General features: G+C 39.8%; 1 protein-coding gene across 9 annotated transcripts in view; it reads left to right on the plus strand.

Moving 5' to 3' along the window:
- The first annotated feature begins 1,547 nt into the window (after positions 1-1,547).
- The window catches only part of ATP7A (ATPase copper transporting alpha), a 154,045-nt gene continuing 134,127 nt past the window's right edge, over positions 1,548-21,465 (plus strand). For all 9 annotated transcript variants that reach the window (XM_025466244.2, XM_049107383.1, XM_035712174.2 and 6 more), the window contains exon 1: positions 1,548-1,815. The gene's annotated coding sequence lies outside the window, so the exon portion shown is untranslated. The remainder of the gene's footprint in view (positions 1,816-21,465) is intronic.

Below are 21,465 nucleotides of genomic sequence, written 5' to 3' on the forward strand. Positions count from 1 at the left end.
AAAAGTTCAACTATTATATACATAATAGTCTTGCAGCTCATAATGATAAACTTTATATAAAAATTAGCTGGTGAATTTGAGACTCTGATAAGGCTTTATTAATGGTTTTTCATTTTTAGTGAGTTTCTTTGTAAGCTTAACTGATAATATTGTAGTTATAAACCAACTGGCTAGGGCAGCCCTGGTGGCTTAGTGGTTTAGTGCCGCCTTTGGCCTGGGGTGTGATCCTGGAGATCTGGGATCGAGTCCCACGTCGGGCTCCCTGCATGGAGCCTGCTTCTCCCTCTGCCTGTGTCTCTGCCTCTCTCTCTCTCTCTCTCTATCATAAAAATTAAAAAAAATAATTTCCCCATACATCTCATGACAGATATTCAATGAAAGGAAATATGAAAAGATCACACCTCACTACGAATTTAGTGAGATGTAGCCTGTCCCTCTTAAAGTTAATATTCACTGTTTTAAAAATCTTAGGATTTTAGGGCTCCTGGGTGGCCAAGTGTCTGCTTTGTAAGTGTCTGCTTTTGACTCAGGTCACGATTCCAGGGTTCTGGGATTGAGTTCTGCATGGGGCTCCTTGCTCAGCGGGGAGTCTGCCCCCCTGCTTGTGGTCTCTCTCAAATAAATAAAATCTTAAAAAAAATTAGGATTTTACCATTTCTTAAAATGTGAAAATGGGAAAACAGGATTAAAAGAGTACATTTTTCTCAAACGCTTTCTGTAACAGTGCATCATATTGCAACATTTTATGCATCTCTTTTTTAAAAAATTTTTATTTCTTTATGATAGTCACAGAGAGAGAGGCAGAGACACAGGCAGAGGGAGAAGCAGGCTCCATGCACCGGGAGCCCGACGTGGGATTTGATCCCAGGTCTCCAGGATCGCGCCCTGGGCCAAAGGCAGGCGCCAAACCGCTGCGCCACCCAGGGATCCCTCATTTCTTTCTAAACTCATGGTGGTAGATACTCTAACATTCTTTGCATCCTTGGAATCCTCTAGGTTTTTAGAATGATAGACAAGTAATGGATAAATGGGCAAGTGGTTCAAAGCTTTAGATTGGTGATATGAAGGTAGGCATGAGGTGAGACGCCTGCCCCAACTCCAACACACACATAAAGGTTATGAATTCAAAAGCATGAATAAAAAATCATAAATTTTTTTGAGATCATTTTTGAATAGAGGGACGAGTGCAAGTTCATAGTTTTGGAATTGCAACTGGAGTTAGGCTACACAGTAACAGCAGCACGTTAATTTCACGCTGGGAAGGGCTGAAGTATGCAGAAGATGATTTGCAAACAGGTCTATGGTACTTCTTGGCTTGGGGTTAGGCTACTACAGACGATACAGGTTTTGGTGGGATTTTGTTTTGTTTTGTTTTTGGTGATGGGGGAAGGAGAGGTCTCTGCCGCGCCAAAAAGACTTCCGCCCCAGGCTGCGTGTCAACCCAGGGGCAGTAGGGGGCGGGAGAAGCTCAACTCTGGGGCTCCTGTCCCTCTTCACGTGACGCGTCCCTCACTCTGCGTCTCAGGCCTTGCTTCCGGCCTGGGCGTCACCCGGAAGTGGGGGGAGTGAGGAAAGGACGAGTAAAGGCCACAGGCCCTGGCGGCGGTGGGTGGAGGAAGAGAAACCGTGGGAGTGCCGCCACTGCTGCCGCAGCCGCCGCGGCTCAGACGCCGCCGCCCCCCTCCCCGCAACCCCCCTTCCACGCCACCACTACTGTTTCTTCTCCCGGTGTGTGAGATCGGAGCCTGTGCGTGGATTTGCGGCTGCCACGGGCTGCATAGCTCGCGAGGTTTAACCATAGTAAAGAAAAACCAGGTAAGTCCTATATTGTCTTCCTGTAGTCCCCTTCTACTGGAGAGGTGTTCTGTATTGTCAGTCTTTACTACGGAGTGTAGTGGGGTCATTTTAATCAGGGGCAGTCTCCAAACTCTCACTTCTCCACGACTCTCGTATTTACCACCCTCACGTTTTATCTTCCTAGTAGGGGATAATCGAGGGGAGATTGAATCCAGACCCAAGTCACTTTCCTTGTACCCTCCTGGGGAACTGTCTTGATTATCCAGTGGCCTATGTTACCTAATTAGTTGAAGGTACAAGAAGGTCCGTGGCCGGTATTGGAAGTCGTATGGACTGATGACGATTAATAATGTAAAAAAATTATTTTTCTTCTTGTCTCGCTCTGGGAGCATAAGCTAAACTGAGAGAACACTCTTATTTCCATTTCATTTTGTTCATTCCGCCCCTTTCCCAGTAAAGTTATTCTCCATCTCTGTGGCATCTTTATCTTTGACACTTTTTGTTGTAGACGTTGAGGTTATTCTAAGCACCAACAACTCTTTTTGTTGTTCACAAGTTCGTATTTTCAGCATCTGATTTTTGTTTTAGAGTCTGTTCATCTACAGAAATATGGTCTCAATTAAGACACATTGAGTCTTAATGTGTGCAGAACGTTGAATTGGGTGATATTAAGGTGTAGGGGTGGTAGGAGGTATACACAAGAAATAGGATGGAGTCCCTGGCCTCAAATGAGTATGCAATCAAGTTGGTTTAGTTCAGTTATGAAGACAGTGGGTTCTAGCAGCCCCACTGATTGAATACTTTGCGTATCTCATCCTTATTTATTATTTTTTTAAAAAGATTTTATTTATTTATTTGAGAGAGTGTGAGAGTGAGAAAATTGCAGGAGCGGGGGTAGGGTGGAGTGGGAGCAAGGGGAGGGGCACACTCCCCTCAGAGTAGGGAGCCTGAGGCAGGGTTTGGGTCCCGGGACCCAGAAATCATGACCTGAGCCCAAGGCAGATGCTCAACTGACTGAGCTGCCCAGGTGCCCCAATATTGACTAACTTTAATCAAGAATTTTGATACATTCCAATGACTGAAAATAATGTTTATTTGCCAGCTGGGAAATTAAACTGTGAAAAGAGATTTGTCTGAGGTGATACAGGCACTGGCACAGGTGAGAATAATATTTGGGAATTTTAAAATTCCCTCTACTCATCTTTGTTAAAGGTTTTACAGAGTTTTGTTTCTAAGTTGTGATCTTTCTTAAAACATAAATCAAAGTGTGGGTGGAGGTGGGTGGTGGGCAGGAGAGAGAGGCAACAAGCCTATTTTGGTTCAATTTACCATCCCAGCAATCATGTTTTTTACTTATAAATCTTAGTCTTCAGGTCAATTTAATGTGATATAACTTGCTTGGTTACTTGCTGAAGCAGTATGGCAAGAAAACTATCAGAATACTTTAAGAATGTGTTTCATTAAAGTGTAAGGGTAGGATGTTTCTTGTTTAATAAATATGTTCCTAGCTTCTTCAGCACTGTTAGAAAATCGAAATGATTTCCATATCTTTGTTGAATTAAATGTGTGGGATATTGGTAGATTACATTAGTTTTCACAAATATTTCTTTCCTTAAAGAAAATGAAGATAAAATATCCCCATTTTGAGCCAGTTAATTGTACTTTGTCTCATGTTTTCTGTCCACATTTAGAATTGTACAGCTATGTTTTTTAAACCTATTTTTACTCTAATTCTCTAGTGCAGAAATCCAATTTTCCAGACCTATACTCAGGAGTACATTTTCATAATATACTAATTGAAATTTAATGGGTTATTTTACATCTTAGGGGAATTGTTTTAACTTGGCCATTTTGTTTTTAAGAAATGTTTTGTTTTATGCTCTTGTAATTGTTGATGATTCTGCTTGGGCATTGATGTCCCAAAGATTGGGAGGGAAAAATACTGGAATCACTTCCCTCCTCTACTCTGATCTGAGAGTTTGCAGGGCATTGTATATTCTTGGAGTTGTGAAGAAGATGGTTTCCACTCTCTTGAGTGTTCATTTAAGTGTGCTACCTGCCATTTAGGAGAGGAGAGCATTAAGAGGGCTTCTGTTAAGACCTGAAAAACTGTCAACAGAGATATAAGGACAGAGAAAAAGAATTCCATAGTGCAGAGCCCTTTAAAGAAAATTCTCAGGACTATTTAATTTGTAGCTGACTTCTAGTGTCATGAGAATACTTAAGAATTGATCCTTGAGCTAACAAAAGGTTACAAAGCTTGGTTGTAAAGTAGTTCCAAGTGTTATCTCCTTTGTTGATCTTTGCACTTATATTGGTAAGGAAAAAAGGTATCTTTTTTTGTGATAATAAGATTATTTGCTCTAAGAAATCTAATTGAATTATTATTTTTTTTTTAATTTTTATTTATTTCTGATAGTCACACAGAGAAAGAGAGAGAGAGAGGCAGAGACACAGGCAGAGGGAGAAGCAGGCTCCACGCACCGGGAGCCCGACGTGGGATTCGATCCCGGGTCTCCAGGATCGCGCCCCGGGCCAAAGGCAGGCGCCAAACCGCTGCGCCACCCAGGGATCCCTGAATTATTTTTTTAAAATATATTTATGATAGTCACACACAGAGAGAGAGAGAGAGAGGCAGAGACACAGGCAGAGGGAGAAGCAGGCTCCATGCACCGGGAGCCCGACGTGGGATTCGATTCCGGGTCTCCAGGATCACGCCCTGGGCCAAAGGCAGGCGCCAAACCGCTGCGCCACGCAGGGATCCCTAATTGAATTATTAAATCAATTAGTAATAATGCTATTAAGGGGTGCCTGGGTGGCTCACTCGGTTAAGCATCTGATACAATCCCAACTCAGGTCTTGATCTCAAGGTTGTGAATTCAAGCCCTGCATTGGGCTCTATGCTGGGCATGGAGCCTACTTAAAAAAAAAAAAAAGGCTAACAACCTATCAGAAAAATGGAAAAAAAATAATGCTATCAATATAAAGTATATTGTATTGATTATTAATAAATATATTATTAAAACATTACTATTAATATTATTTATATACGACCAATTTCATTTTGGCCAACAAATGCTTTCTGTTCTTTTACTATGCCATTTCACCATTAATTCTAAGTATCAGTTTTTAGTTCAGACTTACAGCCGCAGTATCTTGGTATTAATTTCTAATCACAGCTGTAAGTGGGTTTTTATGTATTAGCAATCAAATTGGTGTCATGTCTTCAAGTATTGTTTGTCAAAAGCAAAGTGTTTTATCTGGCTTCTCTGTTTCTAGCTAGGTGGTAATTGGATGACTTTTAGTCATAAAAAACCTTTGTAGTCTTCATATAGTTTTTTTTAAAGGTTTTATTTATTTATTGAGAGACACAGAGAGAAAGAGGCAGAGACGTAGGCAGAGGAAGAAGCAGGTTCCCTGCAGGGAGCCCTATGTGGAACTCCATCTTGGGATCCTGGTATCACGCCCTGGGCTCAAGGCAGATGCTCAACCACTGAGCCACCCAGGCATCCCTTCATATAGTTTTAAAGTGTTAAATTCACTATATGATGACAGAAAAAATAATAATTTATTTAGTGCAGTATATTATTTGACCTTGAATTTAAGGTATGATTAGGATTGCATAAGAGTGTGTCCACTGTGTTTATTACAAAAATAACGCACAAGTGCCTGTTTCTTAACTTTGGGGGAAGTATTAAGTCATGGGATCTTGAAACTTTTTTTTTGTGCACGGAAATGAAGGAGACTAGAACTGATCATTCCTCTGGTGTGATAAAATGAATCTGGTATTTTGTCTATAGTTTGCGCTTTGGTACGAGTTGACATATTCTTTCATAGGGCCAAATTTTATTTCTAGACCTGGCAAGTGGCTAGGCTGAGATTTAAAGCCAGTCAGTCTGGTCTTAGAACCTGTGTTCTTTTTTTTTTTTTTTTAAGATTTTATTTATTTATTCATGAGAGACACACACAGAGAGAGGCAGAGACACGGGCAGAGGGAGAAGCAGGCTCCATTCAGGGAGCCCGACGTGGGACTCTATCCCGGGTCTCCAGGATCATGACCTGGGCCGAAGGAGGCGCTAAACCGCTGAGCCACCCGGGCTGCCCAGAACCTGTGTTCTTACCTTACATAATGGAACTGTATTTTTTTTAAAGTAGACATTTGTGCAAAATTAACTCTATTGGAATTAAGTTCCTTGTTTGTCCTAAAGGGAGAAATAACTCATTTATCTTCTTTGAAAGTATGAATGAGCAAATAGATTTGATGATAAAAAAAAATAAAGTATTGGTGGCTCAGAATTTCCTTGATATATTCAAACTAAATTCGTAAGTAAGGACTCATAGTTTTGTTTTTAGCTAATTACATTATTTAAAGATATCCAAAAAGGGGGATCCCTGGATGGCTCAGAGGTTTAGTGACTGCCTTCGGCGCAGGGCATGGTCCAGGAGTCCCGGGATCTGGGGATCGGGTCCCACATCGGGCTCCCTGCATGGAGCCTGTTCTCTCTCTGCCTCTCTCTCTCTCTCTCTCTCTCTCTCTCTCTCTGGGTCTCTCATGAATAAATAAATAAAATAAAAAAAAAGATATGCTAAAAGACCTAACGTTTAAAATGGTTAGTCTTTTTTTTTTGTATTTTCTAAGTCTCCCATGAAGAAAAGAGAAATGGTCTGTGTGTTTATTTTTATCTTTTTTGTAAAAGAAAGAATGTTTATTCAAAAAAAAAAAAAAAAAAAGGGACGCCTGAGTGGCTCAGTGGTTGATTGTCTGCCTTCCGCTCAGGGCGTGGTCCTAGAGTCCCGAGATTAAAGATTTGAGTCCCTTATCTGGCTCCCCTCGAGGAGCCTACCTCTCCCTCCACCTGTGTCTCTGCCACTCTCTGTGTTTCTCATGAATAAATAAATAAAATCTTTTTTTATGTTTTTTTCTCTTTGTTTTTGTATTTTTATTGGAATGCTCTATAGCAATGTTAGAAAGTCATGAATAGATTTCAGAAATTTCAGAATCAGTCTTAGGATTTGCTCTTTTTAAAAAACTTTCTTTTATTTATTTTTTGTATATTTTTTATTGGTGTTCAGTTTGCCAACTATATAGCATAACATCCAGTGCTCATCAGTGCCCCCCTCAGTGCCTGTCACCCAGTCACCCCATCCCCCCGCCCACCTCCCTTTCCACTACCGCTTGTTCATTTCCCAGAGTTAGGAGTCTCTCATGTTCTGTCACCCTCACTGATATTTCCCACTCATTTTCTCTCCTTTCCTCTATAATCCCTTTCACTATTTTTTATATTCCTCAAATGAATGAGACCATATAATGTTGGTCCTTCTCCGGTTGACTTACTTCACTCAGCATAATACCCTCCAGTTTCTCTCTCTCTCCCTGTGTCTTTCATGAACAAATAAATAAAATCTTTAAAAAAATTATTTACTGTTAAAGTAATGTTAGCAACCTACCTATATAATAAAATTGTAAATTATAGTTTTGCAGTAATACAAATTGAGTGGACTGTAGGAGAAATATATTGATCAATCAGTATTTGCAGGCAATATTTAGTTTCCAAATGACACCACAGAAATATGGAAAACTCAGATTAGGAGGGCACAGTAGTCTACGTACACCTACAGTAAGCTAACATCATATCTCAAAACTAGTTATGACACTTATCAAGTCAAATCACCCTGATGTACTTTTCCTGCTTCTCTACTGAGAAAACTCATGATGATCTACTTGTATAATTAGTGAGCTACAGACCCTGGGCCATTGAACTTTTCTGGATTATTTCTCTAATTGCTGAATGCTGAAACATACTTCTGAATGATTTATTAAATACAAAATATAGGCAGAAGAGAAGGCTTTATGTATGTCTAACCTACTCTGCAAAATAGTGCTGATCCTATGTCAGCACTCCAATGAATACGTGTTTATTGTGTGCTTGTTGTATATCTAGTGTTTATGTGGGTTCTGTAAGATATGCAAAGAAGCATAAGGCATATGCTCCAATGTCTAGCCAGAAAAAGAAATCTAATACCAAACAATTACAGAGTAATTAGGTACTAAACTATGATGCTGATTCCAAGGGTCTTCAGAATTTAAAAAGTAAGTGGGTATGAGTATTTGACATGTTTTTCATGGAGGAGGTGGGACTTGGGTTCATTGATTAACTCAGCAGTTACTTGGGTAGCTATGATTTGCAAGGTACTGGGGATATGCTTGTCAGTACAGCAGATATGGTCCTGCTTTTCTGGAGTTTACAGATGAGTGAGGTGATAGGATTTAAATATATGGAAGAGAGCATTCCAGGTGAGGGAACCAAGCTAAACAAAATCATAGAAAGAAATGGCAAGCATGGACTATATGGCTGTGAGGGTACTTCCTGATTGTAGTAGAGATTTTATGTTGGGGAAGAGTTTTGAAAGGGATAGGTGAGAGCCATCTTTTGAATGCTTTGAATAGCTATTTAAGTCTGTGGAAAGTGGGGTGGGAGCAGTCTTGTGGGATTAAGCCCTTAACCTGGGGGATCTGACTCTATCTCCTGGGGGATCTGACTCTATCTCTAACTCTATCTCCAGGTGGATAGCCTAAGAATTGAGTTAAATTGTAGGATACCCTGCTGGTGTTACAGAGAATTACTTGGTAGGGGAAAACTGCCAAACATCTGGTGTCAGAAGTGTTGTGAATGTGGTACTAGTATGAGAGTTTAGGAGAAACATGAGAAGTAAGACTAGGATTTTCTTTTTTTTTTTTTAAAGATTTTATTCATTTATTCATGAGAGACAGAGAGAGAGAGAGAGAGGCAAAGACACAGGCAGAGGGAAAAGCAGGCTCCACGCAGGGAGCCTGGCATGGGACTCGATCCCAGGATTCCAGGATCACACCCTGGGCTGAAGGCAGGCGCTAAACCGCTGAGCCACCCGGGCTGCCTGGAAGACTAGGATTTTCTAATACAGCCATCTTTTGAATGCTTTGAGCAGCTATTTAATCTGTGGTAAATTCCTTGGATAGGGTGTTTTGGAGAGGGTTAGCATGCATGGGCTTTGGAGTCATAGGCCTCAATTTGATCCCATTTTCATTCTAATTGTTACCTGGGTTTAGAATTTTTTTTTTTTTGAGAGAGAGAGAAAGCGCATGTGAGGGGCAGGACAGAGGGAGAGGGAGAGGGAGAGAGAAAGAATCTTAAGCAGGCTCCATGCTCAGCTTGGAGCCCCATGCAGGCCTCAGCTCATGACCCTGAGATCATGACCTGAGCCAAAATCAAGAGTCAGATGCTTAACTGAGTCACTCAAGTGCCCCCTGAGTTTAGAATTTTGTATTAAGTTTTCTTAGTGACAGGACTATGTAAGCAATAAAATGATATTTACACAGAGCAGCTGGGATTAGTAACCCTAGTAGCACCAAGTAGCACTAGAGAGCAATGTGTCAGTGGAAGTGCAAGAAGGAGGTTAGGCAAGAGAAAGAAATACATTCTGTATCTTCAAGCACTACAGAGTACACTTGCTTCGCCTTTGTTTTCAGTTGTGTTCTTTTAAGAATAGTGTGTTTTCTTTGTCCAGATATGAGGAAAAGAAACTTAACTGCAGTTACTTGACATGACCACTTGAGGACTACCAATGTTATTTTAGGTTTTATTCTACATTTGAGTCATCTGGTCAGTTTCAGATTATCTTCTATATTTGAAGCATCCGACTAGATTATTCTGTCCAAGTTTTGTATTTTACCTAAACATAACTTGGTCAGAAGCTGATATAGTAAGTTTTGTCTATAATCTGTGTTAGTGTTCTCTCAGTTGGTTTAAGGCATGAGTGGATTACCAAATGAATGCTTGTTATGATCTGCCTTTTGTTTCTTGTTACCTTTGACTTTAATGTAAGTGTGATCATATTCTAAGGAGGTTTAACAGAATACTGTTATTCTGGCACTTTCTAGAATTTTTTCCTGCCAGATAAGTAGAAATGATTGATTACATCAGACCATTTTCATCTCTTCCCAATCCTTTATCAAGGTGATCTCCAACCTTATTATATGGAAGGCCTTCTTTTTATTTCTCTCTCTCTCTCTTTAAAGTAGGTTCCACGCCCAAAATGAGGCTTGAACTCACAACCTTGAGATCAAGAGTCATGTGCTCTACTGAGTGAGCCAGCCAGTGCTCCTGGTGGACCTTCTTTTAATCTGAGTCTTGAGATTAGGGCAGATACAATCATTGTAGTTCCTGAGAAGTAGTTGCTGGCTGTACTGTTCTCCCTTTCACTCTGGGAATGTTAGCTGGGATGTGTGGCAGAAAGGGGTTGTAGCAGAGTGGAGAAAACATTATTGGAAGCCACCTTGGGGCTCCATGAAGCAAGACTCCTAGACCTACCAGTAGATCCTGATCTGCAGGTTGGAGACTTCTTTTGTTCATCTAGGGCTATTGTCTTACACAACTCTGGGGGCAGCAATCACATTGTTAGTACATAAATATTATAAATATATGTAAGTCTATAAATATTATGATGTGGACTTATACAATAGGCTGTGTTGAAACCTACCCAAACCATTTCTATTTCTAGCCCCTTTCTCTTCTCAATACCTACAACATTCAGCAGCCCAGGTAGTCCCAAGCTCATCACTTGAATCTCACTTCCCACCTTGAGGCTCTTCTGTAATCCAACAGATGAAATTTAGATCTTTGAGGATTTTAAGGGTTACATCATGTTTCTTACTCTATTTAAGTGTACTCATCAGTAAAATGGTGATACCTGCCCTCACTCATAGGTTGTTAAGAGTATCAAGTGAAATAATGTTGAAATCACTTTATAGATTATAGAGTGCTATATAAAATGTAGCATAATATTCTTTCTTGATGTGTTGTCTTGTAGTGGAGAGTACTGACTTTGAGGGATGCCTGAGTGGCTTAGTGGTTGGGCGTCTGCCCTCGGCTCAGGGTGTGATCTTGATAGAGTCCGACATCAGGCTCCCTGCATGGAGCCTACTTCTCCCTATGCCTGTGTCTCTACCTCTCTCTCTGTATCTCTCATGAATAAATAAATGAAATCTTAAAAAAAAGAGTACTGACTTTGGAGATAGTCTAGAGTTTAAGTTCCATTTCTGCTATTAACAAACTGTACCTTGGACAAATTAGTGTTTCTGGGCCTTTGTTTCTGTCTATAAAAGGAAACTAATAATGCCACTCCTCTCTACCTAGAAACCCAAGAGTTATTTTTTTCCTTGCCCCGACATTGAGTCAGGTTACCAAGTCTGTTGTCTAGTTACCTTTTTTCTTTTAAGTAAGCCCTATGCTCAATATGGGGCTTGAATTTACAACCCCCATTGATGAAGAGTCACATGCTAAGCCAACTGAGCTAGCCAGGCCCCCCTGTTGTCTAGTTCTTGATATTTATCAACATTTCTCCCTCTTCTGTATCTCCATTTAGTCCCTAATCATTTCCTTTCTGGGCTATACTCTTTTAAAAGTTTATGGTAGGGGTACCTGGGTGGCACAGTGGGTTAAGTGTCAGACTCTTGGTTTCAGCTCAGGTCCTGATCTCAGGGTTGTGAGATCTAACCCTGCTTTGGCTCCACGCTTATTGGGGGAGTCTGCTTGTCCCTCTCCCTCTGCTCCTCCTGCTCTCTTCTCTCTCTCAAAAATAAAAGCACAGACTCTGGATCAAACTTACTGGGTTCAGATTTTGGTTGTCACTTACTAGCTGTGTGACCTTGGGAAAGTTCCTTAACCTCTCTGTCTCAATTTCATCATCTGTAAATGGAGATAATATTAGTACCTATCCCATTAAGTTGTGAAGATTAAAATAGTAAAAAATATTAAGTACTATTATTTATTATTATTCACTGACAAAAATATTAAGTACTATTATTTATTATTATTCACTGACAAAAATTTTAGTTTGAATAAAAAGAAGCATGTCATAAAACACAGTACATAATTTTTATTAAAACTGTGTGTGTTTATCTCCTAAACTAACACAACACACACACACACCCCTACCTCAAAATGTTAATGTAGTTATCTCTTGGTCGTAGATTGATTTGTTGTTTATTTTTATATTTGCTTATCTATGTTTTATATTTTTCTCTAGTTGATGTTTATTCCTTATATATATTTTTTTTGATTATTCGTTATATTTTAAAGGAAAAAAAGACACAAAATATCTCTTCTATGAAGTCTTCACTGAACTCCCTTCCTTCATCCTTTAGATCACCAGTGTAGCATGCATTGCTAAACTCCTTGAAGGCAGAGCCTATGTTGTATTCATTCACTTTTTTTATTCCCAGCTGGGCCTAGTATAGAATCTAGAAGATACTAGGAACTTGGCAGTATCAGTAAGGTGAAGAAGAAATGGAATTATGTATGAGCCTGGCACTTTACATGTATTACCTCATAATGTTTCTCTCAACAGTCCCATGAGTAAGTTATCTATGTTTTTTTTTTTTGTTATCTATGTTTTTAAATGAGAAAATTGTGTATCAAACAGCTCAAACAATTTGCTGAAAGTCATATGGCTACTAAGGTGCAAAATTTAGATTCAAGTCCAACTCTGTCTGGTGCCAAAGATTTTCTTTTTAATGTATATCAAATTAATGAATTGCTTAATGAATATCCTTGCTGTTTCTAATGAAATAATTTATGAAGCACTTCTTTGTAAACAGAAATGTGCTGTGTGAATGTAAGGATATGTTGTTGTTGTTTCTTTTGTGATATTCTATTTTCACCTACACCCTCAATTTTGACTAGGCAAACCTGTTTTCCTGTTCCCACACACAATTTTTCTTCTCTGTTCAACTGGCATTTTATTTCCTTTTGTCTTTTTATATTGCTCATGCTCTATCCACTTTTTATGAACTTGGTTTCTAATAATGATGTGAAGCTTTTCAGGTTAATCCATGCATTTCCATCAAACTCATTATTGTGTATTATTATGGCTTCTGCTTGCTTGTGATAACAAAGCACTTGAGGGGTGCCTGGCTGGCTCAGGTTTCATGAGTTCAAGCCCCATGTTGGGTGTGGAGCCTACTTAAAAAACAAAAAAACAAAGCAGTTGAAACTTCCCAGTTAAAAACTCTAAAGGGTATGGAATGATATAGGCCTTTTCTGAATTCATTCTCATTTATGTGTATCAAAAAATACCCAGCTAAACAGTTGCTTTTGACAATTTGGAACTTCTAGTCTCTTTTTAAAAGCTGAACTCCCCGTACATTCCTAGTACATAGTTTTTCATCCTTATATGTTCTGATGGTGATTGAACTTTGAACAGGAGAGAATGTTATCAGATTTTCACCTTCGTTAACTGAAGTGTATTAAACAGGTCATTAAAGGAATTAAGGGGTTGGGTGTGGGTGGGGATATAGATCTGGACTATATTTACAGGGTGTCTGCTTGCTTCATACTGAAAATTGTTCTTTGAACCTTGGTTTGATAAAAAAATATGAAAAATATGCATGTTAGGAGTAGTCAAACTATTTTGAAAAATAGATACATATTTTTATGTTTTAGTCATAGCATACAAATATTCCATCTCTAAGAAGACAAAACAGTTTTTTAAAAAAACCTTTTATTTTTATTTATTTATTTTTAAAGATCTTATTCATTTATTTATGATAGACATAGAGTAGGGTGGGTGGGCAGAGACACAGGCAGAGGGAGAAGCAGGCTCCATACCAGGAGCCTGACGCAGGACTAGATCCTCCAGGATCTGGGACTCCAGGATCACGCCCTGGGCCAAAGGCAGGCGCTAAACTGCTGAGCCACCCAGGGATCCCTGACAAAACAGTTAAAAAATTTTTTTTTATTTATTTGAGGGAGAGAGTAAAAGAGAGGGAGAGCACAAGCAGGGCGAGTGGCAGAGGGAGAGGGAGAAGTAGGCTCCCTGTGGAGCTCGATCCCAGGACCCTGAGATCATGACCTGAACTGAAGGCAGATGCTTAACTGACTGAGCCACCCAGGTGCCCCAAGACAAAATAGTTTTTCTACCAATATTTTAACTACTTTTTTTTTCAAGTCCTGGAAAGATTAATTATATTCTTACCTGATAGGGGAGATATTTTTGCATAATCAGCAAGATGAGTCACCAAGGTATACCACATGTACTGAGTATTACAGTTTCCTTCAACACAAGTTCAATGTTAGTGTGCATGGTGTTGGTGATATAAATCTACCTGATGCGTTTATGGTTTGGCTGATTTAACAGTATTAATGAAGCCAAAATTATAGATCTCATCCCTGTGTGTACTTGTCTCCTGGTGTCATTAGCTATACCTCTAACTCTGCTTCACAGTTTTCTGAGTGTAGTTTGTTAGTTAAGAGGCAGACTTGTCCAGAGGAGAGATAGGTCACTAAAATAGTCATCATCAATTCCCATGCTTTTTTTTTTTCTCTTGATAGGAGGGTCTATGATACCTAGATGTATTTGTAATTTCAAACACTTTATACATATTTTTACTTATCAATGGAGGCTGCACTTAGAAACTTACTCCTTTGGACTTCCAGAATATTCTGCTCATGTCTCTGTGCTTTCAACTCTAGGTCCCTTTTGCCTTTATTCTAGACTCTTTTGCCTTAAAAGAACCCTTGGGTGGCTCAGTCGTTGAGCGTCTGCCTTAGAGTTTGGGTCATGATCTTGGTATCCTGGGATCAAGACACATCTTGGGCTCCCTGCTCAGTGTGGAGTCTCCCTCTCCCTCTGCCCCCCGCCCTCGTTCATATGCTCTCGCTCTCCATCTCTCAAACAAATAAGTAAAATCTTCTTATTTTTTATTTCTAAAGATTTTATCCATTTATTCATGAGAGACACACAGAGAGAGGCAGAGCCATAGGCAGAGGGAGAAGCAGGCTCCCTGACTCATCCCCAGACCCAGGATCAACCCAAGCCACAGGCAGAAGCTCAACCGCTGAGCCACCCAAGCATCCCAGTAAAATCTTTTTAAAGCAACAACAACAACAACAACAACAACAACAACAACAACAAAACCTTTCATGGTTTCAGAGAACCAAGGAAAGCCTTGGCTCACTATATACATTTGTAAAAAGCAATAGTTTTTTTTTTCATCTCCATAAAGTGATCTCAACAAATGTCTCTGAAGTTGTAGATCTACAGTTTTGGAATTGAAAGTAAATAGCTTTTTGGGGGTTTAATAGGCTCATCTGTAGAGAAGTTTTAAGTGAGCCTCTGAAGATCCCATGAAATTGAGCCTCCAGTGCAGTCCAGGGTCTTTGTGATCTGTAGTACCTTTTACTAAGCATTGGTGAGGAATGAGGAATTTCACAGAAGTGAATTTTCCAGATAACTGAAGTCTACCCTTTAAATTTTAGTCATTCAGAGGTCTTAAATGTGTCTTGGTCCAGTCCCTTATTGTATGAATCCTCCAAATGTATCACTGAAATACGTTAACTTTTTTATAAGTAGAAATACTTTTTTTTCTTATTAGAAAATTAGTAGGGATCCCTGGGTGGCGCGGCGGTTTGGCGCCTGCCTTTGGCCCAGGGTGCCGATCCTGGAGACCCGGGATCGAATCCCACATCGGGCTCCCGATGCATGGAGCCTGCTTCTCCCTCTGCCTGTGTCTCTGCCTCTCTTTCTCTCTCTCTGTGACTATCATAAATAAATAAATTTAAAAAAAAGAAAATTAGTAAATGGTCAATGTAAAAACAAAATCTAGGCAATATTTTGATATCTGTCTTTACAGGGTTTTGTTTTTTTCTTTATAACATCACTACTTGATTTTATATATTACTTTGTTGGCTTACTGTCCATCTCCCACATGAGAATGTAAACTCCATGATGGTGTAAACTGTGTCTATGTTCTTCACTTGCTTTATCACCAGCATCTAGAATAGTACTTGAAATATAGTAGGAATTTAATAAATATTTGGTGACTGAATGAATGAAGAAAGTGATTATTACCCTAATTCTATCATCTAAGTAGTAGCTGTTGTTAAGATTATGATATAAATTCTTCCAAAAGTGGGGCACCTGGGTGGCTTACTCAGGTAAGCATCTGCCTTTGGCCCAGGTCTTGATCCCAGGGTCCTGGGATCGAGCACTGCATTGGGCTCCCTGCTCAGTGGGGAGTCTGCTTTTCCCTCTCCTTCTGCCTGCCACTCCTCCTACTTGTTCTTTCTCTCTCTCTCTCTCCTTCTCTGTAAAATAAATAAATTAAAAAATTGGCATTTCTGTGTTAAAAGGGCATGCATATTTTCAGGCTTTGATAAATATTGCCAAATTATCTTTTAGAAACCCTACAGGGTTTTAGTTTGTGTTCCCATCAGCAGTGCATCAGAATTAATTCACTCAAAACTATTTTTTTAAGATTGTTTTATTTAAGAGCAAGGGATAGAGCATTCAAGGGAGCACATGAGCAGGAGGAGAGGGAGAGGGAGACAAGCCGACTCTACTGAGTGAGGAGGCTGACACGGGGCTCGATCCCAGGACCCTGAGATTAGGACCTGAGCTGAAATCAAGAGTCCAATGCTTAACTGACTGAGCCACCCAGGTGCCCCAAAACTATTTTTATATTGCAGATTTTGTGTAAAAGACCTTGTAAAATATATCAAGTATTTCATTCAGTAATATATTGCTTTCCTAAGCAGAATACCAGGACCTGACTTAATTATCTATGAAAGACCTGGCATGAGTTCACTTGTTATTGTTGTTGAAGATAGGCATCACTTACCCCTATCACTGCCTGCATGGGGCAAAGACATCTTTTCTAGAGCTGAAAATGTAAATAGGAGATAAGTGTCTGTTGGCATCTTGATTTCCTAATTGGAACTCACTGTGCATTTCTTCATAAAAGTCAGTGCTAAAATACTATTAATATATAATCTAGCTTCATTATTGCCAAGAAACTTCTGAAGATCAATCTGTGAACCTAGCCAAGAAACTTCTGAAGATCAATATGTGAACCTAGCCATCATGTATAATGTTCTTTCTATGAGAAAACATGGTTCATCTTCAAAATCAACTGAGAAACAACTATTCAAGGAACCCATTTCTTGGTTAAAAGTAGCTTATTGAGGTATAATTTTACATACCATAAAATTCACCCATTGTCTATTAATAGTTCATTTATGCAGTTGTGCAATTATTATTGTAATTCAGCGTCAGGGTCAATTTTTGTTTTCTCAGTCCATCTTTTCTGTATGGTAAAGTCATCTTTGAAAGGCCTCTTCAGGGATCCCTGGGTGGCTCAGTGGTTTAGCACCTGCCTTCGGTGCAGGGTGTGATCCTGGAGACCCGGGATTGAGTACCACATCAGGCTCCCTGCATGGAGCCTGGTTCTCTCACTGCCTGCATCTCTGCCTCTCTCTCTCTCTCTCTGTGTGTGTCTCTCATGAATAAATAAATGAAATCTTTAAAAAAAAAGGCCTTTTCAAAAAAAAAATGAAAGGCCTCTTCATTGAAAGATGGTGGATGTTGGATTCTAAAATTATTTTCTAATCTAATGATCTGAGTCTCTCTCTTCAATTTGACATATGCATCTTAATAGCACAAAATGATTTTATTTTAATTGATTTTTTTCTTTTTCTTTTTTTTCTTTTTTTAGATTTTGAGAGAGTGCACATGTGCATGCATGTAAGCATGCAGGAGAGATAGGGTAGTAGCAGAGGGAGAGGGAGAAGCAAACTCCCCACAAGCAGGGAGCTGGATATGAAGTTTCATCTCAGGACTGTGAGATCATGACCTGAACTGAAGTCAGATGCTTAACCAACTGAGCCACCCAGGCACCCCACAAAATGGATTTTAAAAGCAGCAGGAAGGTCCTTTGCTATCTTTAGTAGTAAAATTTTAAGGGTTAGGCAGGCATGATACAGCCTAGATTCTGTTTGGTGTCCCATAGTAAGATCATTAGTCTTTTTTTTAAGGATTTTTATTTATTTGTTCATGAGACATACAGAAAGAGAGAGGCAGAGACATAGGCAAAGGCAGAGGGAGACACAAGCAGGCTCCATGCAGGGAGCCCGATGCAGGATCCAATCCTGGTACTCCAGGATCACATCCTGGGGCGAAAGCAGATACGCCTAACTGCTGAGCCACCCAGGCGTCCCAAGATCATTATTCTTGGTCCTTTCACATAAAAAAGTTCCACAGAATGAGTACAGTCATAGTTCCCAACAGAAACGTAGGTATTAAATGGAACAAAATGTGAGTAGTTCTCTTATGCTCCCCAATCCTGCTGGCAATGAAGTACGCAAGCTGGTGACATCTCCCAATCCACCTAGGAAGCTGGCTGCTACAGTCTACAAGCTAGGGCCACTGATTCTCAGTGAAGCACCCAGAGAAGGGGCCTTTGGTATATTCACTTAGTGCCCTACAACAGAGAACCCTGCACAGAAGCAGAGCAAGGACAGCCAGTATTTTAGGCAGGCCGGGCATAGCACAGTGGGAGCAAAGAACATGGCTTTATCATTGAGGTGCGGGATCACCAGGAAGGTCCTGCTTCCATCTCCTAGCATGCCAGTCAGCTCCTGACTTTTCATTTGTTCCCTGGAGTCCCAAACCCATACGAAGCCCCTTGCTAGGACTGCTGCTACCAAACACAGAAAACCCACTGTTTCCATGTTCTGTAAGTTGCACTCAAGGAACCCATTTTTAAATTGAAAAATAATAAATAAATAACCCATTTTAAATTCAGTAAATACTTATTGAGACCTGTCATATGTTTCAGAGAAATAGGCACTCAAAGGATATTTTTTTTCTTGATTCACTGTTAAGGCACCTAGTCAACACTTACTTTCAGGACAGTATAACCAGTTGCAGTTTTAACTTGGGGAGGAAACGTTGCTAGAATGTATGTGTTTGCACCAGGTAGGGGACCAGAGGGAGGGGATTCTATAGAACTTTGGGGACCAGAATCAAAAGAATAGCTACTCAGAAGAAACAGAAGGAAAAAACAGCTAGGGAATGATAAGGAAGTAGGAGAAATGGAAAGAATTGGAAAGTTTAATGTTTGTTTGGGGAGGGGGGGATACTGTTTGTGTGTCTTTTCAGAATGAGTGAAGTTGGACATTCATGTTAAATTGTATTTGTCACCAAAATGCCATGTGTGAATATTAGTATTTGCAAATACCTGTACAAAGCTGATCACTAGTGTTCTGTTTATAGTTGAGTACTTGAGAGCAGTGCTATACTGCTGCTATAGTATATGCAAAGAATCTCTTGAACCCACTCCCTATTTCAACTTTAATGACTGTTATCTTAGTTCAGGCCCTCATCTTTTGCCTGAACTGTTGTTTCTAGACAAAGAAACTGTTGTTTCTAGAGGAAAGAACATACTTTTGGGGAGTCTAAGAGATGTGACTTAGAATCAGACTCTATCATTCATTAGCTTCTTGGCATTAGGCAAAGAAGCTCTCATTATTCTGAACTTGAATTTCATATTCAAAAGGAGAGCAGTTTATTTTTTTCCATTTGTTTTTATTGAAGTTTGATTTGCCAACATATAGTATAATACCCAGTGCTCATCCCATCAAGTGCCCAAGGAGGACAGTTTAACATGGTTGTTAGGATTATAGTATTTTAAAATCCTTGGCATATAATAGTAACTCAGTAACTTTTAATTACTTTTCCCTTTTATTATCTTCCCCTTTACCCATATTTCTACCTACTATCAGCATCATCTTCCAGTTTTTAAATCTTTATTTGAAAAAAAATCATAAAAGTAGTATATGGAGTTAAATATGGCCACCCAACCACACATGTTTAGCTCTTGTCTGTCTCAAACTCCACTAATATGATATAGTAAACAAATTTTAAAAAATATTTTATTTATTCATGAGAGACACACAGAGAGAGGCAGAGACATAAGAAGAGGGAGGAGAAGCAGGCTCCACGCAGAGAGCCCGATGTACTCGATCCCGGGACTCTGGGATCATGCCTTGAGCCAAAGGCAGATGCTCAACCACTGAGCTACCCAGGCATCCCGATAGTAAAGACATTTTAAAAGGCTTAAACCCACAAGGACAAAGAGAACAGAAGAGTAACATCAGCAGACGAAAGGTTTAAACACATAAGTGGAACATAGGGAACAGAAGAGGGGGAATCTTGCCTGCAAAGGGAGATATCAATGAAAGTGAGGTCTTTTATCATATTACCCATGAGAGGTTCAGAATTTGGAGGTAAGTATTTATTACTGAAAGGTGAGGAGGAGACCCATGGCTGAAAATAAAGGAAATGTTTTAAAAATTGACAGAACAGGGACACCTAGGTGGCTCAGTGGTTGAGCGCCTGCCTTTGGCTCAAGGCAAGATCCTGGGATCCCAGGATTGAGTTCCACATCGGGCTCCCTGCAGGGAGCCTGCTTCTTTCTCTGCCTGTATCTCTGCCTCTCATGAATAAATAAATAAAATCTTTAAAAAAAATAACTGATAGAACAGGGTTGGACCCCTCAGGTCTCTTCTGTTTCCTGCTACACTAAGGTGATCCTCTTGCTTGTTTCCCCATCCTACCCTGGGGAATAATGTGGCTGTGAACAAGTTATTTAACCTATTTCTACCTTAGTTTTCCCATCTGTAAGATGGAGGCAATTATAGTATTTACCTCAAGATTGTTGTAAGGATTAAATGAGGTAATATGTGCAAAATACTGTTCATGGTAACCTCTTGATGAATGTTGAGAAAGGAGATGTGGTGCCCAGGGACTTACTAGTTGCCAAAGGCAGCTCTAGAATTTACATCATGGGGAACCCTGGGTGGCGCAGCGGTTTGGCGCCTGCCTTTGGCCCAGGGCGCGATCCTGGAGACCCGGGATCGAATCCCATGTCGGGCTCCCGGTGTATGGAGCCTGCTTCTCCCTCTGCCTATGTCTCTGCCTCTCTCTCTCTCTCTCTCTGTGACTATCATAAATAAAAAAAAATTAAAAATTAAAAAAAAAAAGAATTTACATCATGCCCCATGGTGATTAGCAGGCTTTAATACTTAGGGTGGAAGATGGGGTCAGAACAGAGGTTTTGACCCTGCAGAAAGCACCTTTCCCAGTCCCTCTCCTTTGCTTCCAACTCTTTTAGGGATGTCTTGAGCTGTAAGACTGGCTCCAATTGGATCATTAAGCTCTTATTATTATTTTACTCGGTTAATATTTATTGGGTGCCTGCTCTGTGCTGAGGACTACTCAGGCTACTGGAATGACAGGTCAATAATAATAGCATTTATTGAGTGCTTACTGTTTTGCTAAGTGCTTTATATATATAAAGTCTTATAATTCTCATTACAACCCTGTGGGAACAGATGTTGTTATCTCTGTTTTATAGATAAGGAAACTGAGGCACAGAACTTAAGTAACATGCCCAAGGACACATAGCAAGTGGCAGAGATAGGAATCAAACAGTCTGGCTCTCAAGTCTGTTTTTAAACATTATGCCTCCCTACTTTTATGGAGCTTACGTTTTGGAAGGGGAAGACAGATAGTAGATAATTAAAGTACATAGATATCAAGTAGTGATACACAGTATGGTAAAGTGTAAAACAAGAAGATTGTGATATTAAGAGACTGGCAGAGGGTAGCTTTTAATGGAGAGGTCAATGTTTATGAGTATCAAATAAGAGATGTGACAGTTCTCTATGAATTGATTAGAGTATTGCTGTCTCTGCAGATTTGCAAAATGCCCTTTTTATGATTTGATTCCTAATGCTATAGGCACATTTTGACATTGCTAATAAAAAAACAATAGCAGTTCGGGATGCCTGG

The sequence above is a fragment of the Canis lupus genome, chromosome X (assembly GCF_003254725.2).
Source record: "Canis lupus dingo isolate Sandy chromosome X, ASM325472v2, whole genome shotgun sequence".
In the NCBI taxonomy this organism is placed as follows: Eukaryota; Metazoa; Chordata; class Mammalia; order Carnivora; family Canidae; genus Canis; species Canis lupus.